Source organism: Rhinatrema bivittatum, chromosome 2 (assembly GCF_901001135.1).
Source record: "Rhinatrema bivittatum chromosome 2, aRhiBiv1.1, whole genome shotgun sequence".
NCBI classification, from domain to species: Eukaryota; Metazoa; Chordata; class Amphibia; order Gymnophiona; family Rhinatrematidae; genus Rhinatrema; species Rhinatrema bivittatum.
Genome location: NC_042616.1, coordinates 679,144,446 through 679,166,843, shown reverse-complemented (window position 1 = coordinate 679,166,843; position 22,398 = coordinate 679,144,446). Strand labels below are relative to the sequence as shown.

Sequence of the window (22,398 nt, the reverse complement as noted above, 5' to 3'; positions counted from 1 at the left end):
AGACTAAGTGGAGGTGATTGAAAGCAAGGTGAATTGTGACAAGTGGAACATCTAATCTGCAAGACCTTCCTTGTGCTTGACCTGATGGACTTGTGCCATTGAACACGTTGTAATAAAAAAGACACAGTACTTACAAACTGCTCTTGCTTTCTGTCGAACATGTATTTCATAGTCTGTAAACCATTTCAGACTTTACATTTCCTGTTTGTACAATGACATCCCATAAGTACAAATGTTCAAACACCCTCCCCCCCCCACACCTAGTGTTACAAGTTAATTTAACCAATCATCCTGTTGGTTTTAGTACAACAGACTCTGATTCATCAGGGTCTCTTTTCATAGTTCAGGGGCCCCCAAGCCTTTGAAGGGAAGAGACCACAGTAAATTTTAAGAGACATTTTTTGAGTGGGGGGTTCCACTTTGCAGTTTGCTGAGATGGCAAGGGCCATATCTGGCCCTTTTATGATTTGAAATACTAGGAAAGGAAGGCAGCAGGTCCCCCAAGGAGATGGCAAATAACACACCAGCATAATTAATAATGGCCTAGGTTTCCCAGAATTTGATAACCTGGCTACACTCTCAAGAATGCTGCTACCTGCTTTCTCATTCCCATGTATCTGCCCTTTCCTCCTTTCATTTGTTCCCTTCCCATCCATCTCTTCCTTTTTCTCTCACCCCATTCTAATGTCACCCCTCCCCTCCTTACTTCCCTCATTCACTACCTTCCTTTCCCTCCCTTCCCACATGCCCTCCCCTCCCTTTCTATATCCACTTCCAAAGTCATTCCCTTTCCTTTCACTCTATTCCCAAATCACCTCCCCTCCTTCTCATTCTCTCCACTTCTCTTTCCCCATTCCTCACTCACCCCACTTCCTACTCACTCTACTCCCCTCTACCTTTCTTTCCTCACCCCCTCATTCACTCCATTCCTTTCATCCCCTCTTTTCTCTTCCCTCCCCCATCCTTACTCCTCTGCTTTCCCTTTCTCATCCCCCTCCTTTACTCCCTCCCTTCCTGGCTTTTCCTCTACACGGGTCTGATGCGCTTTTTCCACTGCCGTCTTCATATTGGAAGAGGTCCCGGGGCTCTTCTGCTGGCAAGGCCTGACGTCTCCTCTCCACCAGTGGCCTCTTCATTGTGGCTTGGGTCTGAAGGTCTTTTTCTGCTGCCAGCGGCCTCAACTTCTCGGCCCAGGCCTGGAGCTCTTCTTCCATTGCTGGGACCTGACCTCCCCACCAGTGGCCTCTTTTCCTCGGCATGTGTCCGGGGCTTTTATCCTGCTGGCGGGGGCCTGATCTCCCCACCAGCAGCATATGTAATTGACACAGGGTGTTTTCCTCACCAGCATGGAGTTAAAAAAAAATAAAAGAAATATCTTCAGCGGATCAAATCTGTCTGCGTGAAAGAAAAGCCTGGTTGGCAGATGAATGAGCTCTGTGGGCTGCATTTGACCTGCAGACTGTAGCTTGGATACCCCTGTCATAAATAAAGAATGGGGGGAAAAGTTTAATAAACAGGTCCATCTTGATTGAAAATGTCATTAGATTTGGCACAATTATTTTTTTTTTTCAGTTGAATTGGGCAAAATTGTTCTTTGGGGGTTTTGAAAGATAGTATTTCAGCCTGAAACTGGATTTTTGATTTTTCAAAAAATATGATTACTTTGCCTATTTTGAATTTTTTTTGTTTTGTTTCGAGCTGTACATATATTCTTACTTTCAGGGCCAGCAGAAGCAATAGGCGAGCTAGGCCTTCAGGGGGTGTGGGTCATATGGGGCCACTGCCGCTGCTCGCAGTCCCAAAAATCAAGAGGAAGGAATTGGGGCCGTGAGTAGGGGGATGGGAGATGTGTCGGCATGGCTGGGGAGGGGGGCAGAAGGTCTCCTTGCACTGGCCCTGCTTAACTTTATGTGCAGAAAATGTTTGATAGGGTTTTTTTTTGTTGTTATAAATGATCAATAAAGATTTTTTTAAAAGTAAGGTTACTTAAAAAACAGGGGTCAATATTGAGTTATCTTTTAGGTTTTAACCCTGTGATTAATTGATTTTTCTGGAACTCCCCTCCATTTCTAATTCCACCAAAGAAGAAATACAGTTATAAGAATATAAATCTGATAGCATATTAGGCAGTATGTTACATGGTACACGCATTGCTTCATAGACGTATGAAAACTGATTTTAGTAATTCCTTTTGTAGAGTAAGGAAACAGATTTGAACTTTCCTCCCAAGAAGGGAAGCAAAAAAAAAACTAGTATTATAAATTGCCTATTAGTGGGCAATAAAGAAATCCTTTTGCACAGAAATTGGATGTTTGATTATTGTACATCTTCTATGCAGGAATGCCTGGAACATATTTCTTGAGCTGGTGCATCATGTTCCCTCTCTGGCCATATTCAAATCCTGGTTAAAAACTCACTTTTTTTGAAACTGCTTTCAAATCCAAAGAACGTCTTTATATGCACTTCTTACAGATTCTTGTTTGTCATGACTTGACTACTTAGTAAGCTCTATGGAAAAGGAACAGTCTCTTACACAAGTCTCTACAGCACTGTGAATGTCCTGTGGTGCTTAAAAAATGATTACTATTAGTAGTAATAGCATCAGAAGTAGTAGTAGTAAAAGTACCAATGTATATCAGCAACATGGCTAATTTTACCTGCATATTTCTGAAGGCACTGCTACGGTGAGATTATATTGGGGGTGGGAGTACTTATGCAGATAGTTTTGAATACAGACATACCCATTTAATTTATCCTAAAAAAAAAAAAAAAAAAAAAAAGTAGCAGGACAAAAAGCAGATGCAAATTTGAGCAGCCATATTTTGTGGAGAAATAAAGCAAAACTATCCACCTAGATTTGCTTGGATTATTTCAGCCTCAATTAGATGAAGTAGCCATTCCCTCCCCTCAATTAAATCTCACAAATCTACAGCTCTCTACGTCCTCTAGCTAACCTTCCTCTACCCCTTCCTCAAGAAATTGATCATATTTGTCTGGCAAGACCTATTTCTGGTAAAACCATGCTGTCTTAGATCTTGCAGTTCAATGAATTCCTGAAACTGCACTATCATCTGTTGTAGCAGAGATTTCATTAATTTATTTAGCACAGAAGTCAGACAAACCAGCCTGTAGTTCCCATCCTCCTTACTTCCACTTTTGTGAATAGGAGCCACAACTGTCCCTTTCTTGTCCTTTGGAATAACTCCCAACTCTAAAAATGCTTTGAAAAGGTCAGCCAGTGGAACTATCAGAACTTCTATAATTTGCTTAATGCCCTTGGATGCATCATATTGGGCCCCATCATGTTATCAGCTTTAAACTTAGTTAGCTCCTCATAAACACACTCACAGTCACCTCACATCTAATCTTATTTGTAGTCATTTTTTATAGACCTGTTCCTGGCCCTTCCACAATGAACATTAAAGAAAAATATTTGTTAAAAAAGTTTGCTTTTTTCTTGTCAGCCATTCCTCTTATCACTAATATATCTGAAAAAAGTCTTATCCCTACATGTTACTGTATTTTCTATTTTCCCTTTCATTTAAAATGTTTGCCTTTTAACTTCCAACTTTTCTTAGATTTTCCAGATATTATCATTTGTTAGGGATGTACATAAAAAAAATTTGTTTTGGTTCGTTGGGACCCATGCTCTTTTCATTTAAAAAGTTTAAAAATTTTTGTTTATTTGTATCATTAGTTTCATTTGTTTTCCATTAAAACCTATGGGAGGAAGAATACCAGTCTATTATGAGCTCCAGAATAGTGATTTTGTTTTATCAATTCAAATGAAACTTGTGAGAAGAAATCATCAGAAGGGGGAAAGAACTGCAAGGCATTTACAGTGTGGTAAAGTGGCATAAAAAATGGCATAAATAGTAGTGTAAGGCTCCTCAAAGGGGTACCAGGAGTATGGGATTGGCAGGAGTTCTCTAATGCGATATTGAGTGAAGCAAAGGAGCAGCAAGAGGAGTAAAAACACCCCAAGGTTTAAAAAGAGGATGCCAGCCGAGCAACAGTGTCATGAACATGGCATCATGAGAGGCAAAGTGGCACCAAAAGTGGCATCAGCACCCTAAGTGTTGTGAAAGGGGCCTCGAAAGGCCTTGCATTCTGTTGGAAACAGGGGTGTTTAGTGTGCCCTTGGGCCTCAGCCCGACCCCAGATGGATCCAGGACCGAACCGAGGGTTGACGGCGTGTTCCAGCATGGCTGACGGTCTTACCCTCTGCCAGGCCTGCAAGCTCCTAAGGCCAACAACAAGATGATGTTGGAATGTGAATGGTCCTCTGACCATTCCGAGCCCTTTCGGATCTGCCGCTTGGATCGACATGGAGCAGCAGGCCTGGCCTTGACATGAAGACATAACACCAAGGTCAATGCTATGGCATCGCAGATGAAGACATGACACCAAGGCTGATGCGAAGACATCACGGACCAATAGTTGATGCAATGGCATCCCGGACCAGGGTCGATGCGACAACATCAGGAACAAGACGTTAACATGATACCAAGACTGATGCAACGGCATCCAGGATGAGACGAGGAATTTGACAAAGTCCAGACGAGACGAGAGATTGGGCGGAAGGACATTGGCACTGTCTCTCAGGGCGCCCTACAAAGTCCACCCGCGGGACTGGTCGCAGACCACCCTGTCCCACTGCGCGCCCTACACAGCCCGAGGAGGCTGGTCATGGACCACGCTGCGAATGGGACGAGCGAAGGGGAGAATCCAGTCGAAGTGGGACTCCGACGACGGAGTCAGATGTCACCCGAAGCACCACAAAGGCTGGCAGGACATGACGGCTCAGGAGCACAAAAACGAATTCCACCTGTAGGCAACTCCGCGCTCGGGAAAGACGTCATCCGAGAGAGCACGGCCTGACAGGACCAGAAAGCTCAGGAGCGCTGAAGACACAGGAGCAGGACACCAAGGAACTTGGGACATCAGGAAGCAGAAGATCAAGACGAAACACCAGGACGGGGTCCTCAGGCATGAACATGACAAGAAGACGAAACGAAGAGGAGCTCCACGAAGAAGACCTGATGGAGCTCTGGCAGGCAGGAGCCTCCAGAGTGAAGTAACTCCAATGCAAGGCGAAGACTGAAGTGATGGAGCAGCCCTTTATAGGGCTGGAGCAGGAAGTCCAATCTTAGGTGGGGCCAGCACACTTCCTGTGTCTGGCCCTTTAAATCCTGTAGAGAGGTGTGCGCCGGCGCCTAAGGAAGGAAGCAGGAGCTTGTGCAGGACCGCGGACAGCGGCCTGCACCGACGTCTTCGATGTAGGAGGCAGGGCTGGCCTGAGAGGCAGGCCTCGATAATGGCAGTGGCTCTAGCCGCTGCAGGAAGCCCCGGGGGTGGCTCCAGCCATCACTCGAGCCCGGGGATGCGGCCTCCGCGCCGCGAAGGGAGAGGACGTCGGCGCCGACTTCCAGCCGCGAAGAGGAAAAAAGTCCACGGCTCAGGCCGCAATAAAGGCAGGCGATATGGGCGGCCTCCGAGCCACGAAGGGCAAAGTCCGTGGCTCCGACTGCACTGGAAGGCCCGACGTCGGCAGCGTCCGTGCCCAGTCGGCTGAAGACAGCATGGGGGAAGGTGAGTGCAGCCTGCTCGCGGGGAGCGTTCCATAACACTAAGGCAGCATGAAGGAGGAATGAAGTGAAAAAATGGTAGAAAAATTAAAAAGTACAGACAAAGGGACCAAAAGGATAGCAGAGGTGCAAAGCAGCATCCCAGATTGTCAAGAAGACAATCTGTAAGAGTTGGAGTATGCCAGAAAGGTACATTGGCAAAAAGAAATGAAGAACCCAAAGGTGAAAAATCTTCACATGGCAGCAAGGCCAAGTGGTACAAGGTTTCAAAGATGTAGGATGAGAGGCATAGCATTAAGGCAGGGTGGCTTGGGAGATACCAGTCATTCCATTGGAGCATACAGACAACCGTAGAAGGGGATGCCGCTTCCTGTCAAAGTAAGGCTGCACCTAGTTGATCCACCAGTCCAGTAGGATATGTTTGTGTCATGGAGTAAGCTACACAGTAATTCTGTATTCAAGTACGCAGTACAGTGAAACTTGAGTGGGCCATGAAATCAGTTACAGTTCATGGAGTGGTGCCGCAAGTATATAAAAGAATAGATAGCCGTGGCTAGAGTAAGAGATGGCAAGAATGGGAGTATCATAGACTAAGAATGGTAATAAAATCCTGAGGAATTTTGAGTTTGCAAAGCAATGTATGGCTAGAGCATGATGAAAAGTGGGCAAATACTGTAGGAGAAGGGTATTTGGCAAGAATCTTGAACACAGCTGAAGCGCCCTCAGGTACCAAGACTGGCTTGTAATGGCAGCTGCAGCAGTGGTGCTGGTATATCTTAAGAACTTGAATGGTAGCAGCAGAGAAATGCAGCAAGAAGGGTATCTGTATAATACCCCCAAAGGTGTTTGTCAGTTCTTGTACATGCACAGAGCAGCAGAGTGAGCACCATAATGTGGCAAGAATGGCTTGGAACAGAGGTAGCAGAAATGGTGTTAGTCATGCAATAGAGGTGTGGCTGTAACACCCCCAAAACTGTGTTGTCAGTTTTAGGTTCATGTAGCATTTGAGAAATACCTTTGCAGGTAGAAAATGTAGCATTCTTAGGGACTGCAAAGTTTATTGGAAATAATTAAGGATCATGAGCCTTGCTAAGATTGTTTTGATATGACTGGAGGATGACATGCTGAAGCAGGAGGTGTCAGCTCCCAGGGGTTGTGGTTGGAACAAAAACAGATTTAAGCAAGATATGTCAGGAATGAATGCATCTGGTGGAGCATGTGATCCAGCAGGCCATGGAGGTGATGGCTGTAGCATGAGAGGCTTATGCAGTATGTGTCAGGCCTGAGAGGATATAGTGGACCATAAGAAGCTGCAGCTGGAAATGTCAGGCCACAGTGCTCATGCCTGGAGCAAGATAGGCTTATGTAGGCTATGTTAGGCCTTAGTGAATAGGGTGGAGCATGGGATGTTGAATTTGGAAATGTCTGGCGGCAGAGGTCATGGCTGAAGCATGGCAAGCTAATGCAGGATATGTCAGGACTGAGTGGATATGGTTGGGTATGGCATGCTGCAGCTGGAAGGCCACAGAGGTTAGGGTTGGAATGTAGTATGCTGCAGCTGTGTCAGGCCTCAGTGGTAATGGTTTGAAAATGGCATGCCGTAGCTGTACATGATAGGCCTCAATGGTTGGAATATGGAATGCTGTGGCTGTAAGGGACAGGCCACCGTGGTTAGGGTTGTAAGGAATATGGCCATGAACACCGGGCGGCTGTGGACAGGGAGGCCACCCACCATCACCACCGGGCACCCTGAAATAATGAACAGTGATGAGAAAGAAAAACAAAAAGGTGAAGTGAAACCATCTGAAGCTGAGAGGGGAGGGGCCGTGTGTGAGCTCCGATCGGAAGACACGCCCCCCCCCGACGTCACTGAAGACTGAGACGGACGTTAAGTGGCGCTAGAACACCGGGCGGCCGCGGACAGGGAGGCCACCCACCATCACCACCGGGCACTCTGAAATAATGAACAGTGATGAGAAAGAAAAACAAAAAGGTGAAGGGAAACCATCTGAAGCTGAGAGGGGAGGGGCAGTGTGTGAGCTCCGATCGGGAGACATGCCCCCCCCCCCCCCCCCGACGTCACTGAAGACTGAGACGGATGTTAAATGGCACCAGAACACCAGGCGTCCCGCGACGAAGGGACACTCCCCTTTGTGCACCCAATTGTGCATCCCGTAGTGTTAACCATTCCCCTTGTTTTTTTTTTTTATCCCTTGTTAACAAATCTCCATATTATAAATGTTTAATGTATTTGACAAAGGAAACACATGATTTCCTGCATTTTTTGTTTGAATGTAAACCGATGTGATATGTAAAATCAAACACCGGTATATAAAATTTAATAAATAATAATAATATTCCTTACACAGTTTTTATGTTTTGAAATGACAAGCCACAGCTGTAAGTGTCAGACCACAGTGTTTATGCTTTAAAAATGGCTTGTCATAGCTTTAAGTGACAGGCCTCAGTGGTAATGGTTGGAATATACATGCCACAGCTTTAAATGTCAGGCAACAGTTTTTATGGTTTGAAAGTGTCAGGTCTCAGTGGTAATGGCTGGAACATGGCATGCGTCAGCTGAAACTGTTAGACCACAGTGGTTAGGGTTGGAATATGGCATACCACAGCTGCAAGTGTCAGGCCACAGTAGTTAGGGCTGGAGCAAGATAGGCTGATAAAGGATAAGTTATTCCTCAGTGGTGGATTTGGGAGAAGAGGCAGAACGTCTCAGTGGAGTCATGCCCCAGTGGTATTTTGAATACACCACTCCTGAGGCATGACTCTACTGTCTTTCTCTGCCTGTTTCTCCTCAACAACTTTTTGGGGTGAAGCAGTCTCTGGAGTTATGCCTCATTGGTGATATTTGTCAAACACCACCATTGAGACATGATTCCACTGTCTTCCCTTGCTTGCTCCTCCTCAACAACTGTTTGGAATGAAGCAGGCAGGAGAGGTCAGAGGAATCATGCCTCAGTGGTAGCATTTGGGGAAGAGGAGGCCGAGGAACTCAGTGGAGTCATGCCTCAAAAGTTGCATTTGGAGAAAAGAAGGCCAAGGAATTTAGTGAAGTCTTTACCCAAAAGTGGTGCTTGGAATATGGCAGGCAGACAATGGATGTATCAAACCCCTGAGGTTGTGGGTTGTGTATAGCAGTGTAAGTTTGTTACTGGATGTGCTGTCACACCCTATAGTGTCAGGTTCCAGTGTTGTTGTTAGGGAACATGTCAGGAGGATGCAGGAGGATTGAAGCCCAAGTATTGATGTTGGGGATATGTTAGGAAGACGTAAGCTGAATCAGACCCCAGATTTCATCATGAAGTCAAGTCAGGGGCAGCATGTTGTGACAGGCCCCAGTTTTATGGATGGGGACAAGTCAGGAGGAAGTAAGCTGTCAGACACCAGTTTCCATCATGAGGTCAAGCCAGTAGGTAGAAAGGTGTGACAGGCCCCAGTTTTCCGAATGGAAACAAGTTGAGAGGTAGCATGTTGTGACAGGCCCCAGTTTTATGGATGGGGACAAGTCAGTAAGCTGAGTCAGACCCCAGTTTGCATCATGAAGTCAAGTCAGGAGGCAGCAGGGTGAGACAGGCCTCAGTATTCTGGATGGGGACAAGTCAAAATCTAGCATGTTGTGACAGGCTTCAGTTTTCTAAATAGGATCAAGATAAGAGGCAGGAGGGTGTGACTGGACCCAGTTTTGTGGCATATGACAGGTCCCAGTTTTGTCGATAGGAACAAATCAGGAAGAAATAAGCTGAGTCAGTCCCCAGTTTTCATCATGAGGTCAGTCAGGAGGCAGGAAAGTGTGACAGGCTCAGTTTTTTGGATGGGGATAAGTCATGAGGTAGCATGTTGTGACAGGCCTCAATTTCTGCATGGTGACAAGTCAGGATGCAGCAGGATGGGTTAGACCCCAGTGATGGTAGACACTAACAAGGCAAGGCAGGCAGATTATGTCAGTGCATGTTGGCAAGGCAGGTGGTTGTGTTGGTGCACGTTGGCAAGGGCAAAGCAGGCAGATTGTGTCAGTGCATGTTGGCCTCTTATGTTTTTGCAAACATGGCAGGAGGAAGCATGAGGTATGTGACCCAACTGGCGTTGGGGATACTGCAGGACTCAGCATTGCATGTGTTCTAGCTCTGGATCTGACTTTATGGGCCTGGGCAGCAGCAGCAGCAATGTTTTTGTTGAAGTGTGGCCCAACTGGCAGTGTTGGGGACACAGCAGGACTCAGCATTGGTGTGTTGTAGCCCTTGAATTGGATTTTCGGGCCAAGGAGGCAGCTGTATTGTGGATGTTGAGGTTTGGCCCAAATGGCAGTGTTGGGGATACCACAGGCAGATGCAGTCAGTGAATCACTGGATGTTGCTGGATGCTGAATGTGGGCCCCTTTTCTGTTATTGAGACACAGCAGGCAGACAGGCAAAACTGCCAACTACAGTACTTTCAAGTTCCTTTCATTCATCTTGCCACCTGCATGGCAAATCTGAAAAGCCAAGCAAGGATAGATTAATTTTAAGGAATACTAGCTTCTCCATCAACTGTGGTGACAGCCTGGAGCAGTGAAGGGTTATGATTTCTCCTGTCATGGAAATCACTCTTGCTGGGGACACTTGGTGGGCAAGAGAGATAACGCTGAGCCACTCTTGCTAAGTCTGGTCAGATACTATACTTGTGGGCCCAATATGCCAGCACATCTCAGTGCTGGCATATTGGGTCAGTGTCTCAGTGTCCTCGAAGGTTTCTGTGAGATAGCATGCCACTGAGATTTGAGCTGCCATCTCCTTTAATGGTATCAGACATGTGTCTTTCTTCCCAGCTGCTTTCACAATCATCTGGTTCAGAACTGAGGATTGTTTCCATTTTACTGTGCTGGAGGGAGTGCTAGGTGGCGATGACTTGCACTACTCTCTGAACTGAGAATGATGGTGTTTCCTCCTGTGTTACATCCCTTTTCTGCCTCAACCTCTGGTGGTCTAGTTTACAGACCTCCTCTGTCAGCATGCTCTTCATAATTGTCAGATTATTGGCCTGCAGTGTGCGTCTTCCTTTCACAAGTTGATCACATAATGTAGCGAGCATGTATGTGAGGTTTGTGGTCAGAGGTCCTAGTCTCTGTAACTTGCTTTTACAAGGATACCAAAACAGCACAGCACCTCACCTCTCATTCTCTCTTCCTGTTGAAAATCCTCCATCTTTTCTAAACAGGATGTTTACTATAGGATTGGCATCTCCCAAAGTGGCACTTGTGGCATTCAGATCTTCTGTAGTATCCTTAAAGAACTTCAGAATTTTCACAATTTATTTATTTATATTTATTTTATTTCAAATTTTTATATATCGGCATTCGAGACAGCAGTCACATCATGCTGGTTCACATAAAACAGGGGTGCATAGTAAACATAACTATAACAAAGGTGCTGAAAAGGCAGTTACATATAACAGGGTGATAAGAACTTGGATGAGAAGGAAGAGAAAGGATAGGTTATTAATTTAAATATGTAAAACAATAGAAAGGATAACCAAGGTGTAGTTGGAGATTAGTTGACTCAAGTTGTCTCATGACTGATTAGTCATGATTCCCTTGGGGAGCTTGCATACCTATCTCAATTTCCGTAGACAGATCAGGAACGGGTGTTTGCTACTTAACTAGCCTCTGCAGCATCATGTAGGTTGAATTCCAGCAGGGCAAGCATCTATAATGAGATACTTGTGAGGAATCTCTAATTCCTCCTGCTTTTCACACAGAAGGTCCCTTGCTTTCATACTTCTGTGGAAGTTCCTAGCTACTTTTCTACAACTCTCTAGTAAGCCTTGTAGGTACACATACTCTGGGTCTTTGGACCCCAGCCCCAGGTCCTCCTTCACTACTAGGAGCAGGGTGTGAGCGAAGCATCGTACACCCTGATTTCCCCCATTGGATACTAGGGATGTGCAGAGGGATGCCATACGTTGCATTCGGGATTCGTATTCGTCGGGGGGCAGATACGTTGCATTCGGCAAGGGGGTCCCCCCCGATACGTTTATACATTAATTCTTATTCGTTTCCCAGCTAAAATTAAATTAACTACAACCCCCCACCCTCCTGACCCCCCCCAAGGCTTACCAAAACTCCCTGGTGGTCCAGCAGGGGGTCCAGGAGCCATCTCCTGCACTCACACCCTCGGCTGCCGGTATTCAAAATGGCGCCGATAGCCTTTGACCTACTATGTCACAGGGGCTACCGGTATCATTGGTCAGCCCCTGTCACATGGTAGGAGCAATGGATGGCTGGTGCCATCTTGTGCCGGCCATCCATTGCTCCTACCATGTGACAGGGACTGACCAATGGCACCGGTAGTCCCTGTGACATAGTAGGTCAAAGGCTATTGGCGCCATTTTGATGTGAGGCAGGCCCGACAGCTCAACGGCACGGAGGGAGAAATCGCTAGCGGGACCCCGCTGGACTACCAGGGATGTTAGTAAGTCTTGGGGAGGGGGGGGGGGTTGTATTTAATGTATTATAGTAAATTTTAATGCTTGGGGTGGGTTTTTTTGAACTTCGTTTTCCCGCATCATTTTTTGGGCCCGTTTCGTTTTTCCCCACTTAGTTTTTTGGAAAAATGAACAAAAACCTAACTGAGGAAAAACGAACTTTACTCCGAAGCGTCAGACTCAAAAAATGACACGGTAGAAAAAAATGAAGCTCATCTCTATTTTTTTTTTTAATAGGTTCGACTTTGTGCTCAAGTTTCGCCCTGGAGATAGAAACACCATAGCAGATGCTCTGTCACGCTCTTTTCACTCGGAGGATGTGCCTGATGAGCCACAGCACATAATAGACCCGAAGAAAATCCTCTTGGCATCCACCCAATCGGTGCCCGCTGGTAAAACCATCATTCCAAAAAGTCTCAGGAAGAAAGTGCTCTTTTGGGCGCACAATTCCAAGCTGGCTGGCTATCCTGGCCAATGCCATAACCTGCTCAAGATACAGGAGCTACATTGGTGGCCTACCATCAAAAAGGATACCTATTCCTACGTGGCATCCTGCACCAATTATGCTAAGAACAAACCTGCTTCTGGACAACCGTGGGGTCAGATGCAACCACTGCCAGGTCCAGATCAGCCCTGGTTACACATCGCTACTGACTTTGTAGTCGATTTATCTACTTCCGGAGGAATGAATACCATCTGGGTGACAGTGGATCGATTTAGCAAGATGGCACACTTTGTGGCGCTCCCTGGCACACCTTCAGCCTTGGAGCTTGCAAAGCTCTTCATAAAGTACATATTCCGCCTCCACGGACTTCCTTCTCACATCATATCTCACCGTGGGTCCCGATTCACGGCACAATTCTGGAAGGCCTTGTGCAAGTTGTTCGACATCACTCTAGACTATACTTCAGCCTACCATCTGCAGTTGAATGGCCAAACGGAACAGATGAATCGTACTATGAAGCAGTTCATTCGAGCCTATGTCATGTCACGACAGAACAACTGGGCCGAATTGGCCAACAACTCTCATCCAGCAACATCTACTGGAATGTCACCATTTGAAGTGGTTTATGGATGTTCCCCAACACCACCATTTCCACAGAAACTCTCAGTGACATACCCAGCAGCTCAATCCACTGCTGATGATATCCATAATCTGTGGGTTCAGACAAAGAACATGCTGATCAAAGCGAGTGACCGTGCTAAAAGGTACAAGATGTACACCATTCGCAAGCTCCAGTCTTCAAGCCAGGAGACAAGGTCTGGTTGTCAACCAAGCATCTCAGACTTAAACTACCCTCCTCTCGGTTTGCTCTTCGCTACGTGGGACCTTTCCCAGTCCTTCAACATATTGGCAATGTCACCTACCGTCTGAAGCTACCGCCTGGGTTCAACATTCATAATACTTTCCATGTTTCACTTCTGAAACCACTCATACTCAACGAATTTTCTTCCAGACCTCAAGATCCACCTGTCATCAATGCAGATAACTTAGAATTCAAAGTCGAAGAAGTCCTGGATGTTCGTAAAAGAGGCAATACTTTTGAATACCTTCTAAAGTGTGAAGGTTTCGGCCCCAAAGAAAAAACTCTTGGGAGCCTCAGACCAATATTCTGGACAAAGATGCTTCTTCGGTTCCACCTTGCGCATCCTTCAAAACCCAAGCTTGGTATCCAAAGAGGAAATCGCCCTTTGAAGGGGGGTACTGTTGCGACTGTTGCTGCCCGACGTCTTCACTACGCCCACCTTACCTCTTTGGCAATTCACTTTTTACCTGTTGGAAGTTTGGCAATCATGGCGCCATCTTGCCGTTCTCCTCCGGTCTCCCTGGACCGGCTAGACGCTGCACTCCTTCATGTTTCCCAGAAGCCTAAGGGCACGCACGCAGCATGGCCCCGACTGAAGTACCAGCAGTGGCGTAAACCTCAGGGGCGTCCCACTGAGGTGATGTCATCCTCACTGGATATTTAAGGTCTCTGAAATCGCTAGAATCGAGTTAGCAAGGGCTTTCCTCCAGGTATCGGCGGATGGGATTCGCTCTCCACATACTCTGCCTCCTTGGACTTACTAGGGGTACCCGCTCCTCGGGGCCTCGCTTTCTCTTTGCTTTTCAGATCGCAGTCTGGAACCGGTACTCGCTCCTCGAGGGCCCACGTATCCGGACCTGCTACTGAATACCACTTCTGCCAGGAAGTCATCACTGCCTACAATCCCAGTGAGTTACCATCTCTCTCTCAGAGCATTCCCTGGAAACAGGTACTCGCTCCTCGAGGGCCTACTCCATTCCAGCTCCTGGGCTGCTTCTAAGAGACTATTGTGTGAATGTTACCATCAAGGTTCTGTTCCTGAACTCTGCATACCCTGCCTACTCACTCTCTTCAGTTTCTCTACAGCTCAGTTATCCAGGATCGCTGTTCCAGTCTCTGAGGGACTACAGCCCAGCCGGACATTCCAGCTCACTACTGCCACCTCTGGTGGTTCCATATACTGTCTAATAAAAGAACTAGTCTGTGTCTGTCTCCATACTCTGAGCCTGACCGGTGGTCCCTCTCGGGATCTTCCCCCGGTGTCATGGTCATCTGCCACCGGCCCAAGGATCCACCCACAACTACCTCAAACACCAGCACCTATGTCCCATTGCTCCGACACCTGTGAAGCTGTTGCCTGCCCCTACCTCAGCATACCATCAGAGAAAGCCCCTTCCTCAGTGTACCATCAGAGAAAGAAAAGAGTGTGAGGGGTTTGGGGATGTCCAGATGCCACTTGTGAAATGCACACTGCTCCCCTGTGACTTCACCAGCAGCTCCTGCAGATGGCTATTGCAATGCTTGTAGAAACTGGGAATAATCTTTCTGCTAAAAGTGCTCCTAAAGGGCACTTTATACTTGGTGCTAAGAGCTACAGCAAATGCCTGAGACCCACATTCTCCATGACCTGCAGGGGCTGATCATCTAAAGCGATCATCTCACCAATAGTCCTAGTCACCACTTTGGATGCTGCCTGCCTCTTTCCCCATGATAGTGCTACCAAATTCCTCCACTGTGGGCTGTCACTTCTGAAGTATAGCTGTGGACTGCTGCTGCCACCCTACCACCTGACTGGTAGCAGGAGCCGAAGGCTTGGAAGCAATTTGAGGAACATGTGTCCCCCCTTTTCAAATACTAGTGTCCGCTGGCTTCGAGATGGGCCCCCTGACTACTGTTACTGCCATCCCCAGGTGCATATTGAAGGGGATGCTGCTTCTTCACATGATCATCCCAGAATTACTTAAGTGGCCCAGTTGCTTCCCTCAGCTGATGTTCTTCACACAATTGTTACAACGCGCAAAGTATGGGTTCTCCTTGATTTGAAAATGGCTCTAGATAACAGATTTCTCTCATGATCCTTTGCCTATGTCTGCATCCTTGGGGGTGAATGATGCTGCTTGAGACAGATGGAGCCTGAGAAATGGGCAGTGATTCACTCATCCTCTCTTCCTGAACCATCCTTGTGGCCTGCTCTCCCCCATCAAAATCAGCTTCTGACTCTCTCTCTGTCAGTAAAGTGGAAGCCAGCATGGTACTGACTAAACCTCCTAATACTGGATCTTCAGCTAATGCCTCTCCAATCTCTTCTTCAGGAAATTTTTTAAAGGGAGATTCTTCAAGCTCTGATGTAGAGGAAGACTATGACAAAATTGCTTTTATGGCCTTTGCTGCACTAAGGGATTGAGCTGCTAATGCTTTAGGTGTCACCACTTGTACTTCTAAAATAACTGGTGGTTGTTACTCTGCAGCTTCTACTAGTGCCCACCCTTTCCCCTCTCCTCTGACAACAGGATCTGGTTGAAACCCTGTTAGAACTGCATATTCTCCCCAAATTTTGATTTTTTTTTTGTGGCTTGACATGCCTACCGCTCCTGCTAACATTTTGGATTTGAAAAAAAAATCCCTCTTTATTTTGGTTGGGGTTTTACTGTTGTCTTGCTAACAAATCCCTTCCCACATCCTCTAGTACCTTTGCCTGACACGATGGGATTTTATCTGCTGCAATGCTGGAAAAAAGATGTTTTAATGTTCATTTCTTTAAATGAAGTGGATGTGTGTATAATACACTGACACTAGTGTGACTACAGTCATCTCTCTGTGTGTACCGTTGAACAACACACAGAGAGAATGCACAACAATAGAACTATTCTGGTATTTTGCTCTGCTGACTTGTACACAGCACACAAACACACACAGAGCAAAGAATGGCATAATGTTCTAACGTGTATGTAAGTACACAGCCATACACTAGGAATAAATGCAGTAACAAATTAAATTAATCCACAAAGTGGCTGGCACAGACTGCTCTCTTTGTAGACACACTAAATTTTGTAAACAAATAGACCCAGACATAGAGAGTTAAAGCAGCTTCTCTATCTTGGGTACTGTGGCACAGCTAGTAGCATTAGTACTACACTGGTTCACACAGCATCAAGTTTATAATTTAATAACATAAGAACATAAGGCTTGCCATACTGGGTCAGACCAAGGGTCCATCAAGTCCAGTGCCCTGTTTCCAACAGTGACCAAACTAGGTCACAAGTACCTGGCAGGATCCCAAGGGGTAAACAGATTCCAAACTGCTTATCCCAAGAATAAGCAATGGATTTCTGCAGCACTCCCTTAATAATAGAGATGTGCATTCGTTTTTGCCGAATTGGAAAATTTCAATGAAATTGACCAATTTGGCATGTTTCGGGGAGCCTGAAAAACAATTGGGATTTTCCCATTTTTTCGCGAAAAATCATTTTTTGGATTAGCGCGCACTAACAAAAACTAACAAAAACTAATGGTTTTTGTTAGTGTGCACTAACTCCCATTAGTGCATACTAACAAAAGCTAACAAAAAGTAAAAAAAAATCTAACCCAAAAAATGATTTTGTGTGGAAAAAAAAACCCGAACTGAAAAAACTCAACATTTCCTGCAGCGGCTGAAAAACGAAGAATGACATGAACACAAAAAACGATTCACATCTCTACTTAATAATTGTTAATGGACTTCTTTGATGGAGGTCTGAATTTTACATCAATTTCAATAGATGTTCTATTCCCTCTTTCCAGATTAGCCTCCTCCTTACCTCATAAGCCCTGTAATTCTATTAATTTATTTAAAGTTCTTGAATACCCACTAAATCCAAATTGCCTTACATCAGAACATTCATAATAAAATATAAATAAAAACACTAACAAACATATAAAACATTAAAATCAAAAACAGACATATTGTATAAAAAACAGTCCATAAGGTAAAAGAATCTCATAGGTACTGACTGACTACTAAAAATCTGCATGGTTTCCATACTGACCACCAAATCCATGCAGAAACAGATCCCATTCTTCCTCTGCTCTGCCCCCGGTCCCCAAGTCCTCATTCTTCCCTGGCTCTCTCATCCCAGAGTCCCTGTTCTCCCCCCAAGCCTCCATTCTCTCTCATCCCTTCCTGAAGTCCCGTTCTTCCGCTGCTCTCCCCCAGTCTCCAAGTCCTTATCCTTCCCCTGCTCTACCTACTTCCTTGGTCTTTTTCCCACATCCCCGAATCCCCATTCTTTTTCTACTTTTTCACATCCCTCCCTCCCCCAACCAATTCCTGAGCTCCTGCTCTCCCCACAAATTCCAAGTCCTCGCTCACTTTCTTCCCCCCTCCCTGAGGACTTTTAAAGGAACCTGTAGCCTGGCACTGCTGCGCCTGCTGCTGGCTCTGAGCCCGCTTCCCTCCTCCCTTTTGTGACCTAGATGGTTGAAACTTGAATTGTTATGAAACATGGAGTGCTATATCTGTAGAGCCCCCGACAGTTCAAACAACTGTTTCAACCTCATGGGCCCTGTGCACTTCAAGCAGCTGATGTTTGAAACGTGTGAGGCTCCAAAGATATACAGAGCCCTGGAGTTCAAAACAACTCAGGTATCAACCATGCAGGTCACAAGAGGGAGGAAGCAAGAGGAATTAGAGCCGACACTAGGAACTGCAGTGCCACTACAGTGCACTTTAGTCTGTGGTGCCTATGGCCATAGGGTCACTACGACTCTGCTTTTCTAAATTTTGTTTAGACAGTTTGATTGTCTAATTTAATGGAAAATACATTTCCTTGCACTCTCATAGCCAACTGATGATCTCAGCCATTCAGGGGATTCATTTCTTTGGATCTATAAAATAAGGAGCATCAGTGCATATTCAAAATATGCCTAATTACACAGAAAAAAATATGTATATTTTGGTCACATAGAGGTAGGTAAATGTTGAAAGGAAATTTAGCCAGCTAAAGCCAGCTTGGAAAGTTCTAGGCATGTGGTACCCAAATCTGTCCTGGAGGACCCCTAGTCAGTCAGATTTTAAGGATATCTGCAATGAATATGCAGATTTTAAGGACATCTGCAATGAATATGCATGAATAGCATGCACTGACCTAATTGTATGCAAACATATCTCATGCTTTCGAGTGTGGGTTTGTCAGCAGGGTGTGGGATGTTGTCTGAGTCAGTATTAGACAGTAATGTTCAGCAAGGCTCTTAAGCCAACATACAATTGTTATACCTAACTTGATCTAAGAATACCTGAATTGGTGATTCTGGAAAATATTGCACAATCAGGAAGCCCTCAGACTCACTGGCTCCTGTATTAGTGGGAGGTTATGATAAGACATTGAGAACTTTCTAAAGGAACCACCTATATGCTAAAAGGCTTACACTGGAAACAGACACAAATTTACCTCATTACATACTTTTATCTAACAAAGAACCATCACTAAACAAAAAGGCAGATGCTAACATGAATTACATGCTTTTTGAGGCTAGCTAATTTTGGAAAGATATCTTATCACATTCCTTTTACATCACAAAACCACCTCAGACTATTTCAAGTGACAGACACATACACTCACCTGCAGCCAACTCCCCTTTCTCTCTCTCCTCACTTTCCTTCAGTCTCATATCAACTCTGTTCCCTTTCTCCTTTTCCCCAAACCCACCCTACTACTCCAGTCTCTCTCTCTCCCCCCCGCCCCCCCCAAGCCCCAAACCAATATTCCTCCTCTTACCAATGCTCAACCTGAGGGGCATGTGGGCTGGTAAAGGCCTAGCTCCAGTTGGGCCTCTGCTTTGCCTAGATCCGCCTGCTGCTGATGAGGACCTGCAGGACTCCTCCCTGCATGGTGCATCAACACTGCCTCAGTCTAAGAGTCCATGAACTCAACAAGGAGGTTCTGCCTTTGTTCATGCCACTCCTGTCAGATGCTGGGATCTTGCCCAAAACATCCATCACGGACATTGAGAAAAACGTCTTATATGGTATCAAGTACTCAATCCCTGATGCTTCAGCATTGTGCAGGGATAACGCATGCTCTTAAATATATAGTCAAACCCAGCATATACAAATAAATTGATCATGCTCCACCCCACCTACTGAAGGAGCCACAACCCCAAAACCCCATGAGGAATTTAAAAAAAATTCAGTAAAATAAAAAGCCTCATAAGTATGTAGAGCTGACATTCTTGTTCAGTGTCAGAATGGAGGACAGTGTCTATGATGACTATTGTGCTGATCCAAGCCTTTCCACAGGTTGAAATGAAATCGTAATGTTCCCCAACAAAGCTGATGCTTTAGTAAACAGTTCCTCTCTGCAGGATTCTTTAATACAGCGAGGTAAACGCTAAACACTGCCTATGCTTTAGCAGATGGTTTACCCCTGCAGGAAGCTAAAAAGTCAGGGAGTAAAGCACTTCCATCTACTTTAATATTCCAGTTCCTGACAGGGCTTATCAAATAGATCCAGCCTTCTTGGCAGCAGTCAATTCACAGTTTGCTAAAATAACTGCCTATTTGTGGTGCCACCCTTTTTGTGGCCTTTTATAGTATAACTTCCATCTGTCCAGCACCGATACAGTCTCTGGCTTCTGCCACAGAGCTTGTTCCTGCCTGTGTCAGATACTGTCTCTGTTTCTTAAAACAATTTGTGGCCAAGACCCGAAATGGCTTTTCAAGCACTGCTTCTAGTGCTTGTGGGCTTGGTTTGAGGAAACCAAGCCCCACTGCCACCATCCACCATAGCGTGTAGAGGGAAACTTATACACTTTGCCTTGCCCAATTACAGCTACTACCACCCACAGCAGTTTTGTCTACCAGACTCTAACCTGTATAGCTTTAGCAGTCCAGGTCTCCTTGAGGGGGGGCTCCACCATTCATCTTCCACATTCATTGGGTCTGGGTCTAGTTCAGGATCCTCCAACACCTCCATGTCTCCCTCTGCCTCTAGTAGAACTGCTTCCTGTTCCTCTTCAGGCCACCTCCTTCTCTCCTCCAGCACACCTGGGTGAACCCTCCTCCTTGATTTTGTGAGGTCTGTGAAGTCACTCCTTCTCTGTTCTCCGAATCTCCCCTCTCCCAGGTCTTCTAGATGAGGGAAGATTTTCTCCTCACCTGAGGATTCTTTGGCTCTGAAGTTTCTACCCGGGTTTTCTTTCTCACCCAGATTCTCCTACTGGTTTCAACCCCTCCCATCAGACTATTTATTGAAAGTGGTATCTCTGATGAGTATTTATTGAAAGTGAGGTATGTATCTTTCTGCCAGCCCTGACTAGAACCCTTTACAATAGTTGTTTTTTGAGGAAACCCTCTTCTCCCAAAGTAGATTGAAGACCGAGGGATGAATCATCTTCTTTGTTTCCTCCCTGTTGTTAACTTCATTGATCATGATTTTGATAGATTCTCAAGTTCTTTGATTGTACAGAGAGATGCAAAATAACTAATAAAGATGTCTTCCATTTTCTGAGCCTGCATTTTTATATTTTCTAAAATTCATTTGGAGTGAACTAGTTCTTCCATTTCTGTTTGTTATTACTGTATTACTCTTACCATTTATTTAAAATAGCTCCCTCCCAGATTTGACATGAATTATTTCTTTTCATTTCTCATATTTTTCTCATTTATAATTCTCTCCTCTCTTCTTTGCTAGACTAGACTTTTGAAAAGCCCTGTACAACTCTTAATGTCTACAATTAACCATATTGGCCTCTGAAGCTTTCTACCTGCTGCAGCTTTACACACACGAGTTTTAATTGCAGCCTCTCCATCTGCTTCTTAAGTACATTACACTTTTCCACAGTAGATTTCCCATACATCAAATAACTCCAGTCCCAAGGCATTTCACATTCCCATAAAATCTGCATTCCTAACATCAGGGCCTTTGTGTTATTTCTCCTTGTACATAGACTCATTAGCAATTTAAATCTAATGATATTATGATCACCAGAACCTACATGCTCCCCATCTTCAAGCTTATTTATCGCACTTGGCTCATTTCCAAGGAGCATAAACTCTGATGGCATTAGCTGTTCAACAGAGTACAGTATTGTGTAAATGAAGAAGCCTGCATAAAGTCTAGAAACGTGCTCATTTAAGTTATCTCACAGCTATTAGTGCAAAACAATCAATGAGAGTAGTAATTTTAAAAAAAAAAAAAAACCCTCATCAATATTTGGACATTGTGCTGACCTTACTTACCTGTGAAAGCATTTCTTCTTCCTCTGTGTCAAAGCTTTTGAGTGTCTCTAGCAACATTCAGTTATATCTTTGCTGCGGCACAGTTTTGCCCTTAATTGTAAGCTAAACAATCTCTGCTGTGCCTGCCAAAATACTAATTTCATCATTTCCCAATGTCACCTTTCACTTGTAATGAGAGCCCTCATTCTCTCCGATCTTGTCTATCCCTTTTACAAACTGGAAGAGGATTATTGATACTGCTTTATTTCAGTTTTGTCAGAAATAAAGCAGTTTACATTGAAAAAAGTAAAAGAAAGCAAGAAAAGTAGGCAGCTCCCCCTTTTTTCTATTTGCCTTAATCATATACATTGCTAAAACATCTAGCTGTGAATTTTTAAAGCCATTTATGCACACAAAATATGAGTTTTGTGTTGATAGTGTGCACGTAAGTTTTCCTGGAAAAAATCTGTGCACAGACCAGCAGGTGTAAATGTAGTTTTGGTGGAATAATTTTCAAAGGAAAGCATTCATGACTTTCCCTTTGAAAATTGGTGTAACTCATGCAATGGTTTTAAAATTAATGTGGGCTGTTACAAAGTACCCCCCTTCACAGGCTATTTTTAAAGCCATTTCTACAGATAAAATGGTGCTTAGAAATGGGGGGCCTGATATGGAAATCATGGTTAGTGCTGGATAGCCAGATAAGAAGGACTTATCTGGCTTTCTTTCAGCCAGCCAATTTGTGGGTGGGCAGTGGGCAGATTTGGGCAGTGCTACCTATCCAGTTAACTTAACCAGATAAGTAGCGATATTTGTTCTTATCCGGTTAGGTTAA

General features: G+C 45.0%; 1 long non-coding RNA gene across 1 annotated transcript in view; it reads right to left on the bottom strand.

Annotated features, from left to right (window-relative positions):
- The window catches only part of LOC115086259, a 210,580-nt gene extending 190,254 nt beyond the window's left edge, over window positions 1-20,326 (bottom strand). The window contains exon 1 of the long non-coding RNA XR_003855190.1: window positions 20,216-20,326. This is a non-coding gene — a long non-coding RNA (uncharacterized LOC115086259). The remainder of the gene's footprint in view (window positions 1-20,215) is intronic.
- Window positions 20,327-22,398: the final 2,072 nt, after the last annotated feature.